The sequence below is a fragment of the Pongo abelii genome, chromosome 17 (assembly GCF_028885655.2).
Source record: "Pongo abelii isolate AG06213 chromosome 17, NHGRI_mPonAbe1-v2.0_pri, whole genome shotgun sequence".
In the NCBI taxonomy this organism is placed as follows: Eukaryota; Metazoa; Chordata; class Mammalia; order Primates; family Hominidae; genus Pongo; species Pongo abelii.
In genome coordinates this window covers 71,487,123-71,505,222 of record NC_072002.2, presented here as the reverse complement: position 1 = coordinate 71,505,222, position 18,100 = coordinate 71,487,123, and the positions used below count along the sequence as shown (strand labels likewise).

The 18,100-nt window shown below is 39.3% G+C and overlaps 1 protein-coding gene across 5 annotated transcripts in view; it reads right to left on the bottom strand.

The window, feature by feature from the left end:
- Positions 1 to 17,808, bottom strand: part of WDR7 (WD repeat domain 7) — a 398,951-nt gene extending 381,143 nt beyond the window's left edge. For 3 of the 5 annotated variants that reach the window (XM_054538012.2, XM_054538011.2, XM_002828242.6), the window contains exon 1: positions 17,672 to 17,808. The gene's annotated coding sequence lies outside the window, so the exon portion shown is untranslated. Of the gene's footprint in view, positions 1 to 17,449; positions 17,564 to 17,671 lie in introns of those variants that run through there. The other 2 variants (XM_063716912.1, XM_063716913.1) reach the window with 2 other exon arrangements.
- Positions 17,809 to 18,100: the final 292 nt, after the last annotated feature.

The window sequence follows — 18,100 nt, the reverse complement described above, 5'->3', positions numbered from 1 at the left end:
TAACAAATCAAATCATAAGGAAACAGGCATCTTAGAGATAAAATTTCAGTCATCTCTTTTGATTAATTTCAGGTATTGCTTTATTTCCCCTAATTTCATCTATTTCTCAGCTCTGCATAGAAATAATTTAAAATACTGTACTCCAGTCAACAAGAGCAACAAAAATAATAACTGAAAGAACAGTGGGCCTACAATCAGATGACCTATATTCAAATCCTGGCCCTTCTATATGATCTTGACAAAGTTATCTCTCTAGGTCTCAGTTTCCCCAACTGTAAAAGATGGATAATAATATTCTCCTCCTCTCAGAAAGATGTCATAAGATCAAGAGACCATATATGTAATGCAACTAGTACAATACCTAGCACATGGCAGACGATCAGTAAATATTATTTTTTAAAAAAACACAGATTTTGCTACTTCTTCACATTCTGCTTACACATCTACAGGTTTCTTCCAGCACTTAATATTCAATAAGGTTGGACTTTCCAACAGGTTAATACCTTTCATTGACTTTCTGCCAAAGTATAAAAGTATTCCTGTGTATGCTCGTCAAACAATTCAAATTGTGCAATTGTGCAATGCAAATATAACAATTTAGTTGTGCATTACTTTATTAGAAATAATACTACCAACTTCCATCCCAAAACTAAAATGGCTTTCAAATAAAATTCCAAACTCCTAATAATTAGTATACATTTTAGAGCAGAATTTCTCAGGTTTCTAGTTCATGCCAATACCATGGTAGGTATAGGTATTACAATAGTAAATAAAATAGACACAATTCAGCTATCCAGTGGGGCTTACATACATGTAAACAATTACCACAGAGCATGAGAGAAGTCTCAAGACATATGGAAGCACAAAAGATGGATTCCCTAACCTAGACTTCAATGGGTCCAGGAAGGATTCCTAGAAGAAATGATGACTAGAATGAGTAGGAATTAACCGGAATAGGCTCATGTAATCACATGTTCTAAGGGCCAGAGGTATAATCTCAATTATTTCTAAACAGTAAATAGTAGGGCTGACATTTAAAGTAAAAAGGCAGAATGGTGAAAAAACAACCAATAGCCAACATGCATCAGATCACAAAGGGCTTCTTGGTAAGACATTTTCAAGAGTTTGGACTTTAATTTGACAGCAAAGGGAAGCAGGTAAAGTGTTTTAAATCTGACATTGCTTTTCAGAAAGATCACTCAAGCTGTGATATAACAGAGAGGGATAAAACTGAGGACCTGAAGACCAATGAGGCTACTGAAGTTCTGCAGGAGAGAAAAGGTGGTGCCTAAATTTATCACAGTCTCTCATTACTTATTTCTGGGGTGTCTCTGTTAATGGCTGTCTCCACCACCACTCTTTCAAGCTCCCTGGTTACAAGATGCACACTCTGCGTACCCACTACCAAATGATGCTTAGCACAGCACCTACCACATAGGATATCTTCAATAAATATATGGTGAAGGGTGTTCATGGTGAGAATAGTACTAATAATAATACTGATATGAGAGCTACTTCAAAGATATAATAGATAAGACTTGATTTTCAACACACCAAGGTGATCAGGATGCAACATGGATTCTGATGCAAGTTTCACACAAAGGTACTTTGAGGATAAAAGAAAAGAAAACACAGTTTTAAATACTGAAAGCTTTCTAAGTAAAGGACGGGCATTATTATTACAATACTGATGCCTAGGGAAGTATTGACAATTTAGATTCCAACATGGAAGATAAATTATTCTATGCTTAACCATAATTTATTAACTTTAGGTTTGGGGATGAGAGAAAATACAAGGTTCCACACTGATCCTCAGTTGGGCCACATTGTAAAGATACTTAATGGTCTAATAAGCAGATATCTACATAGAGAAGCAACATGCGCAAACTTTTTGAGATAGTATGAGGGTTGGATTAACACAGAGAAACAACTAAAGACAGATAAACCAAATATGATGCTACTGCAATAAGCCTGGGTGCTAAGTGAGAAGAAGCTTAGCTAAAGTTAGAGTACTGAAAGAAAAATAGGAGATATTACAGAGGAAGAACAATAAGTCACGGGGTTTGGCGAAATACGTAAGGCCACAGGCAAGAAGACTATTGCTTTCCAAACTGAGTAGTAAGGAAAGAGGTAGGAGGGAAGCATAGAGAGGCGGAGGAAGGAAAGAGAGTGCAATGACGCTAAAGAAGAATCTGGTCTCTAAAAACTTGTAACTCAGAAAGTATTTTCATAAAATGATACCAGAGACCTCAACAAAACTGTTCTGAATGGTAAAAAAGCAATGAGCTTTTGCCAAACCAAGTCATTTCAAAAGTTTATGAAATAACGCTCTGTCTCCTGCTGTTTTGCTTTTATTTTTTATATTTAAGCATTTAAAAAAGAAACACTTTTATAATTGACAACAAAAAAAAAAAAAAAAAAAAAAGCCTGGTTTCCCAATCTAGAATGGAGAGTATAGCTGGTTACCATCCGGGGGATTTTTTATTTGGGTAGATATTTAGGTCTGTTAGCAACTCTCTCAAGATCACACAGCAAATTGATCTCAGAGCTCAAAGGCAAACACAGATCTCCTGGGTCCTAATGCAACACTTTTCACTCCCCTATATTGTCTTCATTTACCAGAAAACTCCATTTATCAGAAAGCTTCATTATCCAGGCATTCTGGTTAATCAAGATTTTGCCAAAACATAGTACTCATTAAAAGATAAATGGAACTGCAGTGTTTACAGATAAAATCATATGATGTCTGTGATCAGTGGCTCCCAGAAGAGGAAAGAGAATATGGGCTAAGAGGTGTTAAAAGGAATGAAGACGACGCCGGCTGCAGTGGCTCATGCCTGTAATCCCAGCACTTTGGGAGGCCAAAGTGGGTGGATCACCTGAGGTTGGGAGTTCGAGACCAGCCTGACCAAATGGAGAAACCCCGTCTCTACTAAAAATAAAAAATTAGCTGGGCATGGTGGCGCATGCCTGTAATCCCAGCTACTAGAAAGGCTAAGGCAGGAGAATCGCTTGAACCTGGGAAGCGGAGGTTGCAGCGAGCCGAGATTGTGCTATTGCACTCTAGCCTGGGCAACAAGAGCGAAACTATGGCTCAAAAAAAAAAAGAAGGAATGAAGATGAAATAGTAGGCTAAGTATGATGGATGCTATGTGCCCAAATCTTCCTTCAGGAAAGAAGGACCCAACTGGTGAGAGAGCTCTCAGCAGACAAGCCCAGGTTGTCAGCACCACTAAGGATTGCCTCAGCCCAAGAGAGACGGCTTGTCCAAGCTCTTGTACCCTTCCCATGGGACAGCCCACATCCAGTGACGGATCAATATGGAAATATAAAGGCCAGACCCCCTCACGATTCAGGATATCACTGAAGGGTCGTCCCATCTTCAGAACTTCCCCCAGGGTCAACTGAGACTCCTCTGAGACTCATCACGACTCAACTTTAACCCAGGGCCAAAGCTATTTCCTTTCCCTGGGTGTTGATCCCAAGAGCACTCCCTAATAAGCCTGAGTCTCCATCTCAGAGTCTGCTCACCAGGGAACTCAAACTGTGAAAGTAAGTATTGAAGCTCTTTTTAGTGCAAGAGTGTGCATTATACTGTTCTTTCTACTTTTATATATTTGAAAATGTCTATAATTTTTAAAGAGTACCTGGAAAGAACTTCAATGTCCACAAATCAGGGATTAAATAAATTATGATAGAGCTTTATAATGGAACACTGCAGTATGAGATATAAAACAAACACCAAAATATACAGTGGGTACACACACAATTTGAATAATTCTGAAATGAGAACGAACAAAAAAAATCAGTAATAATGACTGCCTTTTAAGAGGAAGACTAGGAAGAGGAGACTGGGCTGAGTAGAATTCCTAATTCTCAAGATAAATTCCTGGGTTTTTTTGTTTGTTTGTTTGTTTTTGCCCCATCATTGTGTTTTCCATTATAATACAGTTAAATAAAGTGGCCTAGATACACCTACACCAAGTTCTTCTTCTTATTCTTCTTTTTTTTTTTAGATGGAGTTTTACTCTTGTCACCCAGGCGGGAGTGCAGTGGTGCAATCTCGGCTCATTGCAACCTCTGCCTCCCAGATTCAAGGGATTCTCCTGCCCCAGCCTTCTGAGTAGCTGGGATTACAGGCGCCCGCTACTAGTCCTAACTAATTTTTGTATTTTTAGCATGTATTTTTGTTACGTTGGCCAGGCTGATCTCAAACTCCTGACCTCAGGTGATCCGCCCGCCTCACCTCCCAAACTGCTGGGATTACAGCCATGAGCCACCATGCCCAGCCACACCAAGTTCTTTTGTTTTAAAGTTGTACATATGCACACAACATGGGGTTTTGAAAATACATTTAACTTTAACAAGTATTTATCTTTAGCCTATAATCTTTTCAAATGCTAGCTCCCTTCCACTGTGAGTGCTCTGTCCTAAGCCGCATGATTTACTACTCCTACTCCTCCTATTTTCACTACACCTTCCAAATGCTTGATGCATTTGTACAGCCTATGTTTCTCAAGGATAAAATCTGTAAATCTAGCACCTTTGTTATCTAAGCATTATCAAGTAAGCTGCATATCTGCACCTAAAATGCTGACTTTTACTAGTGGTCAATATGTATTTATTGAATGAATAAACAGAGAATAACAATAACTAGCATTTATTAAGCCCTCACTATGTGCCAAGGGCTGTATTAAGGGTTTCATGTACAACTCAAATTTAACTCTTTTGAGGAAAAATGCCTCTTAAAAAAGAAAAAAAAGGAGAAAAAAAAACAAAAACTTCTGAACTCTGCAAAAATCTTCCTCCTTTAATTATGTTCTCACCGTCTACCATTTCAGTCTATTTTATAAGTTAACTTTTGCCCTTCAAACATGTTTACATTTCATTTTTATCCAAATACCTTCACTGGCCTCTACTTGTAACCCTAACAATCTCTCTCCCTCTCATTACAATTAGCATTTTGAAATCTGTGGTCTTTAACTTGGTGCTTCCATTTCCTTAGTATAAAGGCCTCATGTACTCTAGTCTGGGCCCTCAAAAAGACTTAATTTAAGGACACTCAAGATCTCCCACTACATGAAGGGGTCAGCAATCCTTCTAAAATGACACTCCAGGGCAGAGCTCTCCAATATTGCAGAGACGAGCAATACCTTATAAGAGAAGTGAGAAAAGAGGATGCTTTGACATTAATCGATTGCTGATACCTATTCTTCCTAAGTCCAATTATCTTATATATACTTTATAGCTGCTAGTGTGACATTGCTGATTTTTTGCAGTGCACTCTCTTTTTTTCTGGTACAGCAGACTGTCCCCATTATCTTCTTCCTATTTTCTCATCTTTCCTCTACCTAGACATGTGAAGGCCCAAAAAGCCCTAAGAAAAATTCCAAAGACTTAACCCTATTACCTCATGTTGTTTTTTTTTTTTAATTTGATATGCCTTTAAAAATTTTTTAATGAAATTACCTTTCTCCTTGTGATTCCTCCAAAATTTTTATTATGAAAAATCTCAAATATACAAAAGTTCAAAGAACAATATAACCATCACTCAAAAAATAATATCGTGTCATATTTCCCTTGGCAATGTGGTATATCTACATATATGCTATGCATATATATGTATATATGCTGTATATATATATATGTGGTGTATATATGCTGTGCATACATGTGTGTTTTTAAAAAAGTCTGTGCATCTATATGTGTACGTATTTTGTGTGTGTGGAACCACTTGAAAGTAACTTATACATACCATGACGATTCACCCCTAAATGCTTTTAAAGACAGAACTTAAAAATAAGGGCATTCTCCTTCATAAACACAATACCATTATCACACTCACTATTATCAACACCATAATCATTCTCCAATAGCATCTACAAACTAGTCCATATTCAAATCACTTCAATAATCCACAAAATGCTTTTTATAATGTTTTCCCTCAAACCTGTAAACAAAACACTCCAGTTTTATGCACCGCATTTGATTGTTGTTATGGACTGAACGATATGTCCTCCCAAAATGCATATGTTGAAGCCCTAACCCCCAATGTATTTGTGCATTTGGAGGTCAGGCCTGTGAGAAGGTGATAAAGGTTAAATGTGGTCATAAGAGCAAGATGCTACTGTGATAGGGGTGGTATCCTTGTAAGAAGGGTGAGAGACACAAAAGCTCTCTCCCTCTCCACCACTGTGAGGACACGGTGAGAGGGCAGCCATCTGCAAGCCAGGAAGAGAGCCCTCACAGAAAATAAACCTTCCGACCTCGATCTGGGGCACTTCTAGCCTCCAGAACTGTGGGAAGATAAAATTCTGTTGTTTAAGCCATTCAGTTTGTGGTATTTTGCATGGCAGCCTGAACAGGCTAAAAAAGCTGTTATGTCTCTTTAGTTCTAGAATAATCCCACCTTGTTTTTTTTAATACTAATTTTAAGAAGCCAAACCAATTGTTTGTAGAATGTTCCATATCTGAAGATTTTTGATTGTTTTTTATATCATTTAACTTGTTCCTTGTTCCTGATTGTTTTTTATGACATCATTTAACTTGTTCCTTGTTCCTCCATCACCTGTTTTTACTACACCTGTTCCTCCAACACCTGTTTTCACTACAAACGAAATTGGATCTAACGTTTGCCTCAAGTGAACACTGTTGGCAAGAATACTCGATAGATGTTGATGTACACTTCACACTGCATCACCTCAGGAGGCATATAACATCACATTGTCCTACGAGCAACAATGCTACCTTTGACCATTCAATTCAGATGGTGACTACCAGATTACTTTCACTGCTACTGTTTTTGTTTTTCCTTTTGAAACTATCAATGACCTACGGGGCGATATTCTAATAAGACCATCCTGTTTCACACTATCCCATGTAATATTGGTAGCACACATGATTTCTAAAAGCTATAAACAGTTAAGATTGTATACAAACTAGTATCAGATCAATGTTAATTCCTCCACACTGTTTGTCTAGCTCTCAAATGCAAAAGCAGGACGTATTTCTATCCTAGCAACAGGGCGTTTTCACAGGATAGTCAATATGTTCTCAGTCTGTGTACTTCTTGTGTCCCAGGCAGGCCCCCTGTGACTTGCAGACAAAAACAAACTCAAATTTTCTCTCATGAGAATGGGCACACATGAACTGGCATAGGCCTTAGCTACCCACCTACCGATGGGGAATATGAGAAGCAAGTACTAAACCCTAAACAGCTAAATATATTTGCCACAGCTGCAGTGAAAGAAGAAGGAGAAGTTTGTAGAGGTTTATTCAAATTCTCAGAGAACATTCCTATGTCATTTGTCAAAAGAGTGTACCCAAGTCAAGATCACAGTATGATGTGATGAGGACATGATGATTAAGATGATGCATTTTTTTTGTGTGTGTGTGCTTGTGCATTTACCACCAATCAATTGAAGACTTGGAAAACAAACCTGAAGCAGATAATGAAGACTCTGTTTATTATACTACTATGAAACAGCTAGGTCATAAAAACACACTAAAGAAACTACTCAGCTGCTTCCTTATAACAAAGTGTTTCCAGAATTTAAGGGCTGTAAGGGACACAACCTTCTGAACACTTAAGCAGCTGACAAGATTATACTTTCTTATTTGGGTGGTTAAGAAATATACTGTACTCTCAATGAGCCTGACACTTTAGGACTGCTTGGTTAAAGGAAGTTCCAGTATTCAGTTTCAAAGGAACATGTGGAATGAGCAGATGGCAACAGGAGACTACACTTATTTCTTATGGCTAAACAGCCCTGAGTGCATGAGAGACAGATTTTGAAGAACTGCAGAACTATCTGGTCAAAAATAAATCACATTTTAAAAGTGATTCATAGATGCTGAGGCATATAAATCATGTTTTAAATTTCTGCAGGTGCTATTATAATGAATGAACTCTTCTGCTTATGCTCTATCCATCACCAACCTACATCAATTTCAAGAGTTACTGATTAAGCTAAAAGCCCATTATGTCCACCAAGACCTTACTTTTTAAAGGAAATTCCATTTGGTTGAACCAACTTCGACTTTCTCCTGCCACCCACCTCTAATCTCATCTGCATCTCCAGTCATTCCAATTTCTTCCCTTAGGTTGCCATCAGAAGTCTAAACTAAGCACTGAACTTTCTCGTTGTATATAAATTGAATTAAACAGAAAAAGAAGAAACAAACATGCTTCCCCAAATTGGAAGCTGAATTGTCTCATTAGTCTTGGAATCACTAAAATAAGATGGGCAACTGTGAAGGTATGAAAGTCACACTGACTAGAGAGGAACCCAGCTCCCCATTTCCGTTTTAAACTCTGAGGAAATATGTGATGTCTCAAGTTAAACTTCTCATTTGTAACATTACCCTCCTCCTGCTCTGCCTGTCACAAAAACTGCCCTTGACAAGGTCACCAATGACCTCCCCAGTGTTAAATCCATTATCAAGTTCTAACCCTTATCTTACTTGACCTACCAGCAACATTTGACATAGTTCACATTCCATCCTTGAAATAAATACTTCTTTACCTGGCCTCAAAGTCTTCATCTTTTCCTGACTTTCCTTCTTCTTCTCTAGCTTTAGTCTCCTTTCTTTCTTTTCTTTTTTTTTTTTTTTTTTTTTTAACCTTTAAATATTGGCATTACCAGGACTTAGTCCTTAGACTTCTCTTCTCTGGCAACACTCCCTCCCTCAATGATCTCATCAAGCCTCATTGCTTTAAATACCATCTATAGGTTGAGTATCCTTTATCTGAAACTCTTGGGATCAGAAGTGTTTTAGATTTTGGATTTTTTTCAGATTTGGGGATATTTGTATTATACTTACAGGTTGAGCATCTCTAATCTGAAAAATCCAAAATGCAAAATGCTCCAAGGAGCATTTCTTTGGAGTGTCATGTTTATGCTCAAGAGTTTTGGATTTTGGAGCATTTTGGATTGCAGAATAGGGATGCTCAACCTGTATACATTGACAGTTCCCCAGTTTATTGTGTGGGATGCTTTTCTGAAATCCAAATCCGTATGTCCAGCTTCCTACTCAACATCTCCTTTTGGATAGCTAATAAGTTTCTCAAACTTGGCATGTCCAAAAGTGAGCCCCTGATCATTCCTCAATGGTGCCCCTCCCACAGTCTACCCATCTCAGTTATTGGCAACTCCAGTTTTATAACTACACAGACCAAAATCCTAGAATCATCTTTAGTTACTCTATTACTGTCTCACACATACACGTTCCACATCCCAATCCATCAGTAAACTCCACTGGCTATACCTTCAAATCATATCCAGAATCCTGCAACATCTCAACACTTTCTACAACCACCCTATTCTCAATCAGCATCTTCCATCAGGGATAACACAACAGCCCTCTAACTGGTCTCCCTGTTTCCATCTTTGCTCCTCTGCAGTCTCAACACAGCATATAGAGTAACACTATTAAAAAAAAAGTCATGCTGTGATCCCATCTCAAAATCTTCCAATGGCTTCCTGTCTCACATATAGCAAAAGCCAACTCTACATACAACTGCCTATCCTATATGAGTGAGGTGGTTGTTCTCTCCCTTGCTTACTCCTTTCCATCTGCCCTGATTCATTGGTGTTGCTCCAAGATACTAAACAGAATGTTACCTCAGAACAGTGTCCTCCACCCCAGATTCCTTCTGGCACCCTCCTTCGCCCTCTTCAAATCTCTATAAAATATTACCTTTTTAGTGAAGGGTTTCCTGACCATCATAAATTGCAAAATCTACCACTCAAACAAAACACTTACAATCATTTAACATACCATATGTTTTATTTCATCTGCCTCTCCTGCTGTATGTTCTATGATGGTAAAGATCTGTGTTTGGTTTCTTCTCTATTGTATTCCCAGTGCCTAAAATTCCTTCCACATAGAAGGAATCCAAATACTTGAATAAATAAACAAACTAGTGAACGAAATATGTTTGCGCTGGTTTAAGTAAAGTTGCACCCATCAGCAAATTAAATTATATCCCGATTTTATATGTTTTGGATTTCACAGGGGAGTTTCTTGTCAATTAGTTCTTCTATAATAATGTCAACAATTAATACAAGTCTCCTTAATCAAAATGTCATTAACATATTATTGTTTTTTCCCCAGCTACAGGTTTTACCTACACTCCTGCCTCTTTTAGTCTATCGTAACATATACACAGCAAAATATATCTTAGGGCTTATGAAGCAAATTAGCTGACATAATCACTACTACAGTCACTAAGGCCTAGTAATTAATCACAACACTGTTTCTTAAAAGTAAGTACAGTGGGCTGGGCGCGGTGGCTCAAGCCTGTAATCCCAGCATTTTGGGAGGCCGAGGCTTGCAGATCACAAGGTCAGGAGTTCAAGACCAGCCTGGCCAACATGGTGAAACCCCGTCTCTACTAAAAAAAAAAATACAAAAATTAGCTGGGCACAGTGGTGCACACCTGTAGTCCCAGCTACTCGGGAGGCTGAGGCAGGAGAATCGCTTGAACCCAGGAAGTGGAGGTTGCAGTGAGCCAAGATCATGCCACTGCACTCCAGTCTGAGCAACAGAGTGAGACTCTGTCGTTAAAAAAAAAAAAAAAAAAAAAGTACAGTGATATTTCATTCGTGTGAATTTTTTGCTCCAACTAATGGAAGTTTATACTGTTTATTTGTATTTGAAGCGTTTAGAAAAAAGAAGAGCCTTTAAGGAAGATAGCTTGAATGTGCAATAAACTTGAATGTGAAAACAGAAGGTAACTGGCTCACTCTATCAGTCTGTTATCACTGACATATACAACTATCAACATTCAGAGAGAAACATGATGTGCAAAAAACTATCTTCAGTGAGCTTGAAGGGTCATAAATTACAACCGCTAAGCTGAATGGGAGACTGCATTTTCAAAGTCATGTATTTCCAGGCTGGGCGCAGTGGCTCATGACTAATTCCAGTACTTTGGGAGGCCGAGGCAGGCAGATCACTTAGGTCAGGAGTTCGAGACCAGCCACGCCAACATGGTGAAACCCTGCCTCTAATAAAAATACAAAAATTAGTTGGGTGTGGTGGTGCACACCTGTAATCTCAGCTACTTGGGAGGCTGAGGCAGAAAAATTGCTTGAACCAGGGAGGCAGAGATTGCAGTGAGCCGAGATCGTACTACTGCACTCTAGCCTGGGCGACAGAGCGAGATTGTGTGTCAAAAACAAAACAAAACAAAAAAACAAAGTCACATATCTCCAGAAATGTTATATTTTAAAGAGCCTACAGAATAACGCTTAGCACTTCAGAAATCTTTCCTCCCCTAAACTGACCAGTGCCCTAACATTCGTTGTTCCAACATTTTATGGCTCCCACTAACCCAAGTAATCATCAGCCAAAAAAAAACCCCTGTAATTTCATTAAACGTCACCAACATATTTTGAAAAAAAAATCCAATTTTATTTAAAATAGTAAATACTTCATGAATGTAATATATATGTTCCTTAATAGAAAGGAAGTAAAAATTTCCTTGGACTCATAAGGACTTTCTGAATGCAGTCATGATGTAGGATTTCTTCTTCCAACATAATTGTTTGTGTTCTTTTGTATTCAGCAAAGTAGCTTTAAGTATCAGATACAGACAAAGACAAATGAACCATATGGATGGAATTCAAATTGTAAGTTAACATTACTATCATAGTACCTGTCAGTGAGAACATAAGGTGTCCTCTTATTGATGACAGAATTTCACTGAGCTATCCATAGCTCTCAGTTGATTTTGCCTATGATCAATGGCATGCACATATGTAAGACTATTAATTCTTTAAAAAGTGCATGAATTAAATGGACAAAAATGAGAATAGAACTTACAAACCTCACTAACTCCATAATTTAATTGCCAGGCGTGGTGGCTCACGCCTGTAATCCCAGCACTTCGGGAGGCCTAGGTGGGAGGATAACCTGAGGTCAGGAGTTTGAGACCAACCTGGCCAACATGGTGAAACCCCATCTCTACTAAAAATACAAAAATTGGCTGGGTGTCCTCGCGGGCACCTGTAATCCCAGCTACTAGGGAGGCTAAGGCAGGAGAAATGCTTGAACTTGGGAGTTGGAGGTTGCAGTGAGCTGAGATCACACCACTGCACTCCAGCCTGGGCAACAGAGTGAGACTCCATCTAAAAAAAAAAAAATCCCAACAAATTAAAAAACTGTCACAGGGAGATGTAACAGATAAACCCAGGAATAAAGGCACCACATAGTTCCAGGCCTCACTCTACACACACTAAAATTACTTCAAGATTTACACTATGAATTTTGATTTCTGTCTAGTACAACACAAAAAGACAAAGGTAGATTATCAATATATGAAAATCAATAGCATTTTCTTGTATCAGCACTAATCTACTTAAACAATAGTATACCATTCACAGTATTTTTGTAAACTACAATATTTTACTCAAAGTCATAAGTGAAAGACCATTCCATGTTCTCAGATAAAATGTCCTAATATTATAAAGATATCAATTTTCCTCAAAATAAATCTGTAAGTCAAAGTTCTACTGGTATTGTTTTTAGAAACTCAGACTAACTCTAAAATACATAGGAAAGAATAAAAATCCATAAATAGCTGAGCCAAACTTTGAAAATGGGCAAAGATGAGAGAAAGTGCTCTACCAGATATTTAACATCACTAGCTATTTGGGAAACGCAAATTAAGACCACACTGAGATATCACCACACATCAGAACAGTTAAAAAATAAAAAAAAATAGTGGCCGGGCGCAGTGGCTCACATCTATAATCCTAGCACTTTGGGAGGCTGAGGCGGGCGGATTGCCTGAGCTCAGGAGTTCAAGACCAGCCTGGGCAACACGGTGAAACCCCATCTCTACTAAAATGCAAAAAATTAACTAGGTGTGGTGGCATGCGCTTGTAGTCCCAGCTACTCGGGAGGCTGAGGCAGGAGAATTGCTTGAGTCTGGGAGGCGGAGTTTGCAGTGAGCCAAGATTGTGCCACTGCACTCCAGCCTGGGTGACAGAGCGAGACTCCATCTCCAAAAAAAAAAAATAGTGACAGTATCAAATGCTAGTGAAGATGTAAAGAAATGCAATCTCTCATACATTCCTGGTAGAAATGTAAAATGGTACAACCACTCCAGAAAACACTTTGGGAGTTACTTCAAAAACTAAACATACACTTACCATACCATCCAGCAACCATGTCCCTGGGCATTTATCCCAAAAAAGAAATGAAAATTTAAATCCATACGCACACACACACACAAAACTGTACAAGAATGTTCACAGCAGCTTTATCTGTAACAGCCAAAAATTAAAAACAGCCCAGATATGCAGGTGAATGGTTAAACTTGGATACATACATACCATGGAATACTACTCAACAATTAAGAAGTACAAACTATTGATGAATGCAACAATTTGGATGAACCTCAAGAACTGTCTCATTCAACAATTTGGATGAATCTCAATTTCAAAAGATTACATGCTATAGGATTCCATTTATATAGCATTCTGGTAATGACAAAATTACAGAGATAGAAACTGATTAAACTGATTAAGGGATGGTGAGGGTAAGGGAGGTGGATGAAACTAGAAAGAGGTAACATGAAGAAAATCTTTGTAGTGATAGAATAGTTCCATATCTTCTTCTTCTTTTTTTTTTTTTTTTTTTTTTGAGACAGGGTCTTACTCTGTCCCAGGCTAGAGTGCAGTAGCATAATTCACAGCTCACTGCAGCTTCAATCTTCCCAGGCTTAGGTGATCCTCCCACCTCAGCCCCCAAGTAGCTGGGACTACAGGCATGCACAACCACACCAGGCTAATTTTCATATTTTTTGCCAGAGACGGGGTTTTGACATGTTGCTGGTCTCAAACTCCTGGGCTCAAGCAATCTGCCTACCTCAGCCTCCCAAAGTGCTGGGACTACAGGCATGGTCAACCACATCAGCCTAGCTCTGTATCTTGATTGTTAGGTAGTTGCAGGAATCCACACAGGTGATAAAATGGCACAGAACTATACACAGGCATTGTACAAAATCAATTTATTGGTTTTGATATTGTACTACAGTAGTATAAAATGTAACTATTGAGGGAAATTCCTTGGGTGAAGCTGCATAAAATGTAACTACTGGGGGAAACCAGACCTCTCTACTATTTGCGCAACTTCCTATGAACCTATAATTATATCAAAATAAAGCTAAAACAAAATAAATGGGAAGAGTTATTTATATAGGGGAAAAAACATACTACTACAAAACCATAGAGTTAAAACAGTATGGTGTTAGAGCAAGAACAGACAAACCAAAGGAAACGACTCAATATTCAGAGTATATATGAGCACCTAATACACAGTGTGACACCATATCTATGGGAAAAGGGAAGAAAGATGCCAGGAAAACTGGCACAGTACATGGAAAATAAACTGGATCACAAACTTGTGACACATAAAAAGTTAAAACTCTGCATGTATTAAAGACCAATAAGTTTAAAAGAAAACTATGAATTTAACAGTACATAACATAGCAGAGTAACTTTGTGGCATAGCACTGGGGAAAGATTTCTTAAACAAAACCTCCAAAATACAAACCATACAGCCAAAAGATTTTTTAATTTGATTATATCAAAATATAAGATTTCTGTTCAATGAAGAACATCATGAAAAAGATTACAAATGACAGATTAGGAACAGATATACTAGAAATACTTAAATGACTAGTATCTATGAAAAACAAGAAATGTCCGCAAATAAACAAGAAAGAACAGAAACCTCAAAATAAAAATGGGTGAAGGGATTAACAGGCAATTTGACAAACAAAAAATTCAAAAAGATAAAACACACATGAAGAAATACTCAGATTCAGCAGGGCACGCTGGCTCACGCCTGTAATCCCAGCACTTTGGGAGGCTGAGGCAGGCAGATCACGAGGTCAAGAGATTGAGACCATCCTGGCCAACACAGTGAAACTCCATCTCTTCTAAAAATACAAAAATTAGTTGGGCGTGGTGGCACGTGCCTGTAGTCGCAGCTACTCAGGAGGCTGAGGCAGGAGAATGGCTTGAACCTGGGAGGCAGAGATGGCAGTGAGCCAAGATCACGCTACTGCACTCCACCCTGGCAAGAGTGAGACTCCATCTCAAAAAAAAAGAAATGCTCAGATTCATTAGTAATAGTGAAATGTAATTTAAAATGAGATTTAATTTTGTATCTATTAGTCTGGAAAAATTGGAGCACTGAATAAAACCAAGCATTTGTGGGGAAACAAAGATAAAGGAACCCTCACGAGCTTTCTGCAGGTGTATAGACCATTGCTGCTTGTTCTAAACACCATCTGGTGGGTGCTTCAATAAAATATATGAAAACCAAATGATCCAGAAATCACATATGGATCTATAACTCAATGAAAGTATCACAGAGGTCTAAAATGTATGCTTATCATGGTATTATCTGTAGAGGTAGGAAAATAAAAATAACACGGGTATCTACAAATAGGAGAGTAGACAGATAAATTGTAGTAGATGTACATTCTGAAATATTGTGCAGCACTTGGAAGCAAAGAACAGCAACGCAATAGATCTTCAAAACATAATAGTGAGACAAAAAAACTGCACGATATCATCTCTATAAATTAAAAATGTGGACACCCAGAACAATATACATTTAATAACACATACAAACAGAAGAATACACATCATACAGAATGGTTGCAAATAGGTTGATGAGCAAGAGAAAAGAACAGGAATTAGAAATAAAAAACAATGAATGAGGCTGGATGTGGTGGCTCACACCTGTAATCCCAGCACTTTGGAAGGCCAAGGCGGGTGGATCACCTGATGTCAGGAGTTCGAGACCAGCCTGACCAACATGGTGAAACCCCAAGTGTACTAAAAATACAAAAATTAGCCAGGCGTGCTGGCACAGTCTGTAATCCCAAGCTACTCAAGAGGCTGAGGCAGGAGAATCGCTTGAGCCCGGGATGGGGAGGTTGCAGTGAGCTGAGATCACGCCATTGCACTCCAGCCTGGGCAATAAGAGTGAAACTCCATCAAAAAAAAAAAAATGAATGAAAAATGCAGGCAGGGGAGATGCCTTGAACAGCCCATTGAATCGAGTAAGATTAACTCCATCCTCTGCACCTAAGGTCCAAAATGAACTTTAAGGACTCATACATCTAACAAACATCACACCACTGAAGCTAAATGTCATCCTACCCTTCTCATGAAGAAAGCACAAAACAAGCTCACTACTTTGAACATTTTCAATGCTAAGTGTGTTACATGGAGAAACCACCCAACTTCCTTTAACTTCAAAACAGAATGTATATCAAAGATAAAAGGAAATTGTAAGATACAAGGGTCACTACCCCTAAAATTTAAGTTAAATTCTTACAGTGATATTTAAACCAAGCCAAGCCCAGTCCCTTTGATTCACCCAGTCACTGAGATCTTTTAAAATTTAGTTACAGATGGCAATAAGAAAAAATAAAGGGCATACTCTCATTTTTCTCTTGAAGTGTTTCTCTGAAACACTCTTAAAATAAGGATTGGCAGTAAAATAAATGAATTTTTCTACCATAATCCCTAATTGACATGAATAATACAGCATTAATTATATTTATAGTGGTTCGTTTTCCCCACTTACAATAACTAATACGTATTGTTCTGGATGGAACTAGACAGTTTATTATCCTTTGTAATAATGAGGGCATTTCAACACATTATGTTCACTTTTAAGCTGACCTTCATACAGCCACGAGTTTCTTTATAAAGCAAGAAGCAGAGTCAAACTAAAATTTTTGTTTAACAAAATGTCAAAAACTCAGTTAATTTCTTTCATACAACAGGCAATTCCTGCAACCTTGCCCATAAAATCCTAAGACATAAACATCTGAAAGAGTCAGTTTGCCTTTTTTTGTCTCATGGCAAATATTACAGTGAGGGGAAGCTATAGCTGCCACTGACCGAACCCTAAATTCAGTAGCATCAGCAATATCAATGCAGCATGTAAGGCAACGGTAGCTTCCCTAGTTTCAGACTATCTAACCCAGCAAATTATGCCTCAAAAAGTGACATACTAAGTGGGTCAAAAACATAAAACGGCAATTTTTGAATCAAAGTTAGGGTAGTGCTGACTTCAAACATAGCTTCAGAACGCTGGGACCCAACACTAAGTGAACGGGAGTGACTGGTATCCGCTCAGACAAGCACTAGGGCAAAGGGATAAGAACTGGCAGATGGCATCTCAAAAATGAAATTCTAACAGTGGTGTCAGTACCTTGGGCATGGGCAAAAGTAGTACCAACAGGAAAGGAAAGACTATATGAACCCCAAAAGCAAGCACATCGCCCAAAATTGCTGTCAATAACCACCCACGATCATCACCAACCACCTCATCCCGTTTAGATTGTACCTGGGAGCCAGGCAGTCCCACCTCAAGACCAAAGCAACTGTCACAAGTAGCAAGTATCACTCACCAGGCAAGGGAGCCACAAAGACCCCCGGCAGGCCCCCACGCTCTTGGTAACGGCGCCTAGTTTTGGGCCCGACCTGCAGGCTTGCAGCCGCAGCGATCTGACAGCTAGCACCGTCCCCGGCTAGAGCGGGCTTGTGACCTTTGACCCCCGACCCCTGACCTCCACGGTGCAAGCACATCCCGCCCTGCGGTTTCCCATGGAGAAGCTTGAAAGCCCCCTTACCTGTCACAGCTTCATCTCATGCCGCGATGTAGCCTATCAGACCGCCGGTGGGCGCCCCAGCCAAGGAGGACAAGGATAGGGCGGAACTACAGAGGATGCGGGGTGCGCAGATCCTGCTGGGATAACCTGTGGGGCGGCAAGCGCTATCCAGCCGCCGTCTCCCCACTGAGACTACAAGGTGCCGGTGCCGCCGCCGCCGCCGCCGCCGCCGCCACTGCGGTAAATCAGCTGACACCAGCCCCAACTGCCGTGACTTTCGCTGCAACTGTCGCAAAAATAAGGGGGCGGGAAAGACTCACCATTTCCCTACATGCAAGGCCTAAGCCGGCGCCGAGGGAGCCAGCCGCGTTACCATGGAGACCGAAGGTGGAGAAAAGGTCAGCTGTGGGCAAGGAGTGCACGGCCGCCATCTTGGTTGTGGGAAGTCTG